This window comes from Coffea eugenioides, chromosome 1 (assembly GCF_003713205.1).
Source record: "Coffea eugenioides isolate CCC68of chromosome 1, Ceug_1.0, whole genome shotgun sequence".
Taxonomy (NCBI): Eukaryota; Viridiplantae; Streptophyta; class Magnoliopsida; order Gentianales; family Rubiaceae; genus Coffea; species Coffea eugenioides.
In genome coordinates, this window is record NC_040035.1 from 2918347 (window position 1) to 2928830 (window position 10484).

Sequence of the window (10484 nt, forward strand, 5' to 3'; positions counted from 1 at the left end):
TTTATTTTAACGAGTGCTCTATGAACACCCATTAGACAGACCGATTAATTATAACCAAAAAAAAAAAAATCAAATGCATTAAAAAAACTAATATTAAATATGTCCACATGGCGAATAGATATATAATGCATTTGGCAAAGGTTAGAGTAGCCAAATGTACAACCTTTCAAAATTGAAATTAAAAATCATTATATATATATATATATATATATATACACATGTCTGTGTGTATGTGCATGTATATATGTACATATGTATGTATGTATATGTATATACGTATGCATGTGTCATATGATATAATATGTCATATATGATAATACAAGTAATTTGGTTTGACTTTCAAATCATACAGTTTCTTTAGTATTTTTTTATGGCTGTGGGATTCGTTTACACCTATGTTTTTAAACTCAGACCGGACTTGCCGGTTCGACCGATCGAATCGGGAACCGGCCAAGTGTTCGGTCCGAGTTATGCTAAAAAATCGGGTAAGTAAAAATCCGGTCAAATCGGGTTTGACCGGGTTTTCCGGTTCAATCATCATTTAAAAAAAATAACTCAAAGTTTTTTAATATTATGTTTTGGCCCCTAGATTGTTAAAAATTATTAATATACCTAATATTTTATACTTTATCAATGTTTTCTTAAAGCTTGGTTTTATTTTTCAATTAAGTCCATAATTTTAATTCTAAACTTGTTAATGATCATTAAATAATATAAATTGCTACTTGATTATTCTAGTTTCTTTGTATTTTCTTGTTAAATATATTTGAAACATCAAATATATATGAATATACCATTATTAATATTAACGTGTTATTAAATATTTTACATATAATATTTTAATTTTTAAATAATTTTTATTTATGACATCATCCGGTTCAATCCCTATCGAACCCGATTGAACCCATTAATTCCTGACCGAGTCGATACCCGGTCCGGTTCTGAAAACATAGGTCTACACAGAAAGTATGGGGAATAATGTGCAATTAACCTTTCGTATGTTGAATTATCAAAAAAAAAAAAAACCTTTCGTATGTTGAAGAAGTCAAAGGCCTTTCTAGGTATTAACTCTATACGGAAAAGAAGTGAAGTGAAGAAGGGAATATTCCATTACTCCTTTCTAGCGTTCTTAACTAATTTGAGTGGAGGACGAAGATCATCAGAAATTCGTCATCAACTTGAGAAGCCTGATGAAATGGGGCTGATAATCCGGTGGTCTTGTCTTCTCAATTAGCTGACCCCAGATGCAATGGCCAGTTAGCCACCAGTCTACAAACTCTTGCAGGTTCTTCTGTGTTTTTTTTGTAATTCATACCTTTTTCTTTTAAACTTGCTAATTTAGCTTTATGCATCGATACTTTGATGTTTAATGCCCTGGATCCCTGAGCTATTTTGAGAAATTTGGATAGAAAAGAATCCCATTTGGTTAGTTTGAGGAAACAATCAGTCAAACAATGACTTGTGGAGACAAAAAATCTAGTAAAAGAAGAATTGGAAAAATTGAAACGCCAAATCAAGAAAATGATGATGGTATTGATTGGTTGAGTGCCCTTCCAGACGATTCTCCATCACATTATGTCCTTTCTGTACACGAAGGATGCTGCAGCCACTTGTATTTTGAGGTTCCTATCCTTTGTCTCCATATTAATGGACTACCAGAGCCTCATAGGGCTGAGGATGATAGTGCCAAGTGAATTATGCAAGCAAAAAACAGTTGAATCAGAGGTCCAACAGGGTGCCACCAATCATACCACAAGTGAGTCATCTGCACATCTCCTACTACGATTTGAATGCATTTCCTGGCAATGGACCTCAACTTTTAACATCTTCCAGGAGAAAGAGGAACAATTGGTAGTTGGAGCTGGTGTAAAATTACGAACTTGGTAAATTCGTAATTTTACCAACAATAAACAATGTTTCCATAATTTATGAACAGCCACCCATAACATATCTACAACTTCTCTGAAACTTCCACCCTACTTTTTGCAGAATGGTAATTCTTTGAAGAAGGTGTCTCTTTCTGGACAATGGCAATGTTTGAAGTCCTTGTCAGAGGATTGGAATAGGATATTGTCGTTCAAGAAAGCCTCAAAGCTTTGATAGGTTTACCAGATTGTGCTCGACAAAAGAATTTGGAGGAGAAGTTGATGAATTCCATATGCAGTTATGAAAATCTCCTAGTAAATTATATCCATCTCTCTTACATGTCCTACGCCTTTTCATCCTCCTGATAACCAAGAGGAAGAACAAAAAAAAAAAAAAAAAGAGTCTCCAACAAATAGTTTTGGATTTTGTGTCTGTCTTTTAAAGAATTTGTGTAAGGGGAGGTTTCCTGGTTGTTGTTTCTAACGATTGTGTCTTGAGATCATTTACATATGACCAGTTATTTCAGAATTTTATTGTTAAAAATTGAAAGATGTTTGAACTTGTGACAAGGATCAAATGTCATCTGATGTGATTGCTTATGCCTTTTCAGGTGGCTTGGTACATCACTTGGAAGCGGAACTGGAATTTCTTGCAATATATACAATTTTCAGCTGAACTGGATCATTTGCACCTGGGCATAACATGGTTATATCTGCTAGTGTTATTCGAGATGATAGGTTTTAGCTTATTTCTATTTTCAATGAAAAACATGTTCCTGGATAAGATCTTCATCATTTGGAAACTACTTGACAAGTATAGTGGAAGTGAGTACCCTCACAATTTATTGGCAATGTTAAATTGGCACTGTTGGATTGGATGATGGATACTGCAGCAAGGTCACAAGGCTCAATTCAAGATGTATTGTTTGTAATAGATATCAATAGCCAGAATTTTTGTGAGAAAAGGACTCATTTAGGTTCTTCACTTCTTCTCCATGGAGTTAAGAACTTTAGTTGATCCTATAATTTCTATAATTACATCAAATCAAAGCGCCAAAAAATCATTAATCCTCAAAAAGTTTGAGAGCTAAGAACTTTAGCTGATGCTAATCAATCAAATTTCAACAACAAAAAAATTCATGATTAAAAAAAATTCAAGATTAAAATAATAGTTGCCACCAAATCATTGTCGCAACCCAAAAGATAGTAGTAAATCTGTTTTAGTTTTATCATGAAGATTAGTCAAACTCTGCAGCAGATTAGAAAAAAAAAATTAGTGAAACACACAAGTTACCAAAATCAATCCAAAGATTACTTGAAAAGGAATGAGTTCAGTTGACTAAAGTGGTTTACTATTTGTTTTTCTACACACATTCATTAATGAGGATGGAGAAAGATGGAAAAAAATTAAGTAGATTGAGGATGAATAGTTTGTCCTTTTTGTTCTTTGTCCCCCCTTCTTAAAAAGAAATTGCCAATTTTGGTTTAACTATTTCAAGCTTGGATTAAATATTTATCAAGACTGAACTAAAACAAACATTTTTCGGACAAACTCAAATTGTTTGAATTTTTTTACATATAAATTTTAACAACAATGTTAATTGAGCCAAAGTTCAAACAGAATAGAGTTAATTCTATTTTGCGTCTTTCAACTATATCCAAATTCTCTCTTTAGTACTTAAATTTTAAAATGAGATATTTTAGTTTTCAAACTATAAAATTGGTCTAATTTAGGCATACAATTTGTCCTGCAATATAAGATGAGATACAATTTGGTCTAATTTTAAAATGAGATATTTTAGCTTCAAACAGGATAAATTTTATATTTCAATTTTAGGGTTTAAAGAGTTCCATCTCAGTATAGATGAAAAATGCACAGCACAATTAACCATAAACAAGTCACGCTATTCATGCTTTGTTTAATTAATTTCCAAACCAAGTTCAAACGAAATTCGACCAAGTCAAGTTAAATCCGACTTCGAGTATCAAGTAGATCGGGCCCTCGACTTTCAACTATAAAAAACTATGATAAATGGTGCAATATTAGGAGGGGAAATGTGACTACACTCCAAGAGTACGGGGAATAAAGTGCAATAAACCTTTTATATTTCTTCAAGTCTTCAACCTTTTATATACCTTTGAAGTTTTAACTCTGCTAGTCTGTAGACGATTTCGAGAAGAGAAGTGAAGTGAGGAGAGGGAATATTCAATGACGCCTTTCCAGGGTTCTCAACTAATTTGGGGAGACCGAAGAAGATCTATCAAAAGATTCATCGTCAACTTGAGAAGCCTGATGAAATGGGACTGATAAATCAGGCGGTGTGTTTTCTCGATTAGCTAATCGCAAATGCATTACCCACCAGTCTACAGATACTTGCAGGTTCTCACTTTCTTTGGTTAAACTTTCTTTGCTTCTCCCTACCTGGAAATCAAACTGACGAAGTCAACTCATCATATTACACAAGACTAATATATAATTAAGTTACTTGATCAAAAACACGCTTTTGTTATCTCAATTATGATTCCTTAGGAGGATAAGACAGCCGTTCAAACGTCTGGTGTCGTGGTGTAGTTGGTTATCACGTCAGTCTAACACACTGAAGGTCTCCGGTTCGAGTCCGGGCGACGCCATGTGTAACAACACTTAGCTCAAACTACTTTTGTTTTAGAAAATTGAGTGTCTGTGTCGATAGGCTGGTGGAAAGATTTCAGATGGCGCTGGAATTCTTTATATCTGCTGCTCTTCAGTGTGACGATTGTTTCCTATAGAAATATTCATTTGCAAAACTCTGGTAACTGTGAAACTATCATGGCAAGTGAATCTTCTTGTTCCCACTTCAGTTTTTTTGCCAAATCTCAAGGTGTTGCACTTGACAGGACGTGTGGGATTAGTAGATGAAAAATACTTTCCAAGACTTATTCGTGGTTGCCCATCTCTTGAAGAATTGTATTTAGTTTTCCATAGTTTTGTATTTATCTAGTCCTTCATTGAAAAAACTTAAGACTTACTAGTTTGGGAGGACGCTACAACTATGTAATTGAGCGTAACAGCCTAAAAATATCTTGAAGTCAGCGGTTTTGGAAATCCTAATTTATGCTAAATGTCCCGAGACTGAAAATATTTGGTGTATGAAATTGATGCTCAAAGAGTAGCGTTCATTCAAGAACTGAAGTCTCTTGTTAGAGCCACAATTTCATTGTCGCATCACGACGCAGAAGGAACTGAAAGTGGCTTGTTATTTCGTAGTCAGCAGGCTTTTGAGCTTATTAATTGGTTACAAAGTGTGAAGTCACTTGACTTATATCACCACTCCCTGCAGGTATGTATGCCTTCATTTTACTTCTTTCTATGTCTCTTCTTCTACACATTCTGTTGTTTTTCCCTACCAAAAGTGCTGCAGCCAGCCATGTCAATCCTGTCCAGCAAATGGAGATTTCTTTTCATTTCACTGTCCAATATATATCTTATGTTATATAATTACCATAAAGGCACCAAACATGACTGTGATTGGATGGTTCTATAATCCTTTAGATTTTGGGATAGAGTTATTCAACCATGAAAAGGGGCTTCTTTTAGAAAATTTTGTCTGTACCTGGCAAAATTAGATGAAATTCATAGATTCCAAATTGACCGGTTAATTGCTTCTGTGCTTCAAATTAATGTCAAAGAACTTGAGATTTTGGTGGGAGACTAGAATAGTGGAAACTACCGTAGTTTCCCAGCATTTGATATCTACTCCTAGGATGTTTCCGTGCCGAGCACTAGTTAGTTTGAAAACAAATAGGAGTTTGGATTTGATTATTCCTGAATTGGTTTCTTTACCAAGTGTTAAGGTTATGCACTTGGAGGGCTTTGGATTTGTTGATTAAGGCACTGTTAATAGGCTTATTCAGGGATGTCATTTGCTTGAAGAATTGGTTCTGTTGGGTTCTTCACCATACCCAAAATCTTTATTTCTTGACTCCTCTGCAAACTTTTTCCTCTGTGCCTTTCTGGCGTCCTTAGTATAGTAGAGATGTTTGCTATTACTGCAAAGTCATCCAATCCTGAACATTCATCCTATTATGTGAGTGGAAAGCATGAAGTTGGTATAGATGCTGCAAATCTTAAAAATTTTGACTAGAATAGTGAATCGTGTAGATTTTATTTGAAAACTCAAGTCTTTCTATGCAAAAGTATTGCAGGTTGGATCTCCCAGTTGTCTTGGGAGGAAAATTGATTAACTTCATCAGCATGCTCTTAAATTTGTTGGGGCGCATGCAGGTCGTGAAACCTCTCTTTTTGTCTGAAAACATTCTCAAAGGTGTAGCATGGTTTCCTTATATTTTGTTCATGTAATTTGGCTTTGATTCTAAGCTTTAGAGAATTTTCCTCTCATGAGTCAGACATTGTTAGAAGCTTTATACTTGATCTTACTTCTTGTTCGCATGGAAGCTCTCTACTTTTTGCAGCGGTTGGCCATTGTCGAAAATTTGACCACTTTAGAGCTTGAAGCTTCTGATTATGATAGTCCAGATACTCTCTGTACCTGTACGTGGAAAATTTTGCTGAGCTTACTTGAAAGTGCCACCTACCCTGAAGTGCTTTTCTTCATAAAAATGAGTTATCGTGAATCTAAGCAAAATATCTACCACGATCATCGTTTGTAGGCGGTTGAAGGAAACTAATATACGGTGTTTGATCATTTATTGGAGTATCAATAAAAGGAATGACAATGCATATTGAGAAAAAAGGATTATATATAAAGAAAAAGATACAATGTTCTGAATTTTTGCTCAATCACACAAATAATCAGCCATGAGAGGTCTCTATGAATTTTTCCTTGCCAACTTGTCAAAAAATTTCCATCTGCTGGAGTTTAAGCATAACGCAGGCAGGCTCCAGTAATTCAGTAACTACTCTGCTAGTCTCCTCGCACTTCAAACAGTAAAAAAAAATTATGTACTGAATACTGAGACAGATATCTGAACCTAGCATTGCTAGCAAGCAAGCAGCTAAGGACGATCTTTTGCAACAAATAGGCTGAAATGCCCAGTGAGAGATCAAATCTGACCACAAAATCTCTCCACATTGACCATTTACATGAGTAGGAGAAACTAGGCTCAAATCTCGCTATACGTACGTTTCTACTTGTAGTTAATCTTATCCTAAAAAACAAAAACAAATTGAAATCCGGTGAGTTTTTATGCCTGTTTTTGTAGGCTACTTGTAATCTTATAAAACCCAAGGTTGAGGATTATCAAAGACTTCAGGAGGGTGTTAATCAGAGGGAAGAATATGGGAAAACATCATAGGAGTAATTGCAAAGGAGGATAGTAATTGTAGTATATAAATGCAAAGGAGGACAATAGAAAAAGTATATAAATGCAAGGGAGGTTAATAATTGTTAGCATATGTATATATATGATAGATTAGGTGAATTTTATACGTATACATTTCAATGGGCACTCGTTAATTAATGATCTGTCTAATGAGTGTCCAATGGGCACTTGTTAATATGGACTTCGTGTGTTCATATTTTGAAGAAATAATATTAATTAGGGAAAGCATATAAATGCAGTATAGGATAATAATTTGTCAATGTATAAATTCATATGGTAAGTTAGATGTGATTTAAATGTACTAACAAGTACACATTAGGCCCCCATTAGAAAAAAAACCTTTTATTTTATATCAATGGACAAATATATCACTATCCACAAAATCTCACCCTGTTAATCGCACGCTTCATCCAGTTTCTCGACTCCGGAGTTTAGGATTTAGGGTTTAATCATCAGCTTTTAATCATCATTGCAATTTAATCATCAGCTTTTTATTTTTGTATATTGTACATTGCCTGATCTGAATAATGGATTATTGAACAAAAGAAAATAAAAAGTTTTAGTAGATTTTTTTCAAACTCTGATGGGCAATGGTCCAGGCGACACTCCCAGAAGAACTGCAGAATGCATGCAGAGGGAGAAGATAGTTAAAAAGATCTCTTGAGACTGCAGAAGGCATGGACAAGTAATGGATAAACATGGGATGTCTGTGGCATCATGGAAAAGTCCAAATAATCAAGTACCAAAATATCAACATATCACCAAATTATTATTCATTATAATTTCACAATTGAAACTTATAAAAACAATCAAATAAAAGTTATTTGAATACAATCCAACATGATGAAATAAATACAACTAAAGTAGTCAAGTTTTCACTTTTGGCATAAATACAATCACTAATTTATTATTGTGCTTGTGTTTTTTTTTTTTAAAAGAAAAAAATGTTATTGTATTAAGTGTAATTAGGGACTTAGTATATATGTATTAGTAAATTTAGTATAACCAATTAATAATTTGTATTAGTACACATATATAATTATTAGTATAATTGATAATATCAATTATATTACATATATTAATATACATTATATAATATATATATAACTAATAATATCATTATCATAAGTTTGTAACTAATTAAATTACATATTAAATATATACATATATATTTTATATATTTATTTTTTTAATGCGGGTGGCGGGGCAAGAGATGAGGCGGGGGTACACTCCCCTGCCCCTGCCCCGTTTCTAAGTGGGGGGAAATCGCCCCCTCCCCCTACATTAGTCCCCCGCGGGGCGGGTGACCGCCATCCTTTGCTAAATTGTTAACAGCAAATGTACCGCTCAGTAACTGGCGATCGAAGCCAGGAATATTGAAGAGATATATATATATGCATAGGGGTTCAGTTCTAGATACTTGCTCTTATATACCGAGGAAGAATATCTAAAGATAAATAGAAACTTTACCTGAAACACACACTCACTTTCATTAAAGAGGGAAAAGATGTGTAGCCAATTTTAAATCTTACTATTGGAGGCGGCCATCTTCCTAGTTCATTGGATTGAATGATAAACGGAAAGAAATAGCATTGGTTTACTTTTATGTATTGGAGCGATATGTAGTTTACAATGAAGAAAAACTTGCCAAGGGCTTTAAACAGGAATGGCGCTTCAAAATAAATTAATGATATCATACCAACGGAAAAGCTCTTTGCTTGTTGCGTTTTGTGAAGTATATTTAAGGAATAGAACCATGGAACGGGAACTAGTTGTCAATCTGGTGTTTGGTGTTGGTCTTAGTACAATATTAGTTGAAGTGCCAATATTAGTATCCGGGATGATTTAGTATTTCAGTCATAATTCACATTTTGAGACTATTACTTTAGCTAACTAATCTACCATTCTTACATTCATCCACCATTTCGAAGGTTTTGTAGAGCAATTCTGACAAAGATATGGTGCCTTTAGCGTTAGGCAATCGAGCAAGAATGTCAAAAACAAAAGCTTCTTTTGCCATGCTCAAGAAATTTAAGGAATCCTCGTTGGAGGTTTTCCATAGACATTCAAACCTTTTGACGATTAAGATTTACCAATTTGATGAGTACTAGCTTTTACTTCAATTTCTTTTTGGTTACTAATGGTGATTTGGCAGCAATCGACCTTCTCTTAAAGCCTGCATTTCCATCCTCAATAATACCAGCACTTATTTAACCCCAATAGCCATACATACATCTAGCACATTTCTTTTGGTACCATTGAAGCGTTTCCCAGAAACACATTAGAACTAGTGAAAGAAAAAGAAAACAAATGCGTCCCACATCGAAGAAATTCTATCTTTTCGTCACATAATAACCAGATGCCTAGGTGCAACTTGCGGCCGAGCTTGGTAGCGCAAGCTTGTGACCCGAGGGGGGGCATTAATGTGTTGGAACATTGGATTGGCCCAGATGGTAGGCCTTGTGGAGCTACTCACCGGCCTGCCCATTCCAAGCGGAGAGCTGAGCCACGTAGTCTGAGCGGAGGCTTGGACCACTTGGCTCCTAAAGTGGAGGGCACTGCGTGAGGCTGGCGTTGACAGAGCAACGAGAACTTCCCGCTCCTCGCAGTGGAAGGATAACGGGCTAGAGCTGCACAAGTCCACTATTGCCAAATGGGTCATCCTAATTGGACCAACACTTTTTGAAATTTTTTTTTTGAAATTTTCTAAAGGAAAAGTTGCTAGATTCTGCAGTTTGTCAATGCAATTAGCATTATTACACTTCTGCAATTTTATTTTTCTCTTACATGTTAGTGTCGCGAATCTTGGGTCAACCTAAACATGAAGAAAATAGCTGTGTCACAGATACAGGGCATGGATAGTGCAGTTTTGGCATTAGAACTTACTGCTCTTTAGGCTTTTTCTTTTGTATCTTGGTCTTATGGATAAGCTTTTTCCTCAAGAAATAGTGTGGAATTTCAGCTTGAGTTTACAGGACATCAGATAAGATTTCAGAAATTTAGCCCCTGTTTGTATATCCACTTGCTGATCTGCTAACACAGAGAGTTGGCTACTTTGCAAGGTTCTATGTCTTGGCTTCTTTTCCTGTTTCCGTCATTTTAGTTGTATTCTTTTGGTTGAAACCTGTAACTGCAGAAATCTAGAAAATCTGGATGCCGACTGCAGAATGACGACTTTGTAACTAATTAGGGCAAGCAAAGCATGGGGGGGGGGGGGGGGGTGGTTATGAAAAGTAAGAAAATGGAAAATGTTTAGCATGACAATCCTTCTGTGATGGTATTGTGACGCATGGATGC

At 35.2% G+C, this 10484-nt stretch overlaps 1 non-coding gene across 1 annotated transcript; it reads left to right on the forward strand.

The window, feature by feature from the left end:
• Positions 1-4422: 4422 nt before the first annotated feature.
• On the forward strand, positions 4423-4496 carry TRNAV-AAC. Its single transcript has one exon. It is a non-coding gene; the product is annotated as a tRNA-Val (tRNA).
• Positions 4497-10484: the final 5988 nt, after the last annotated feature.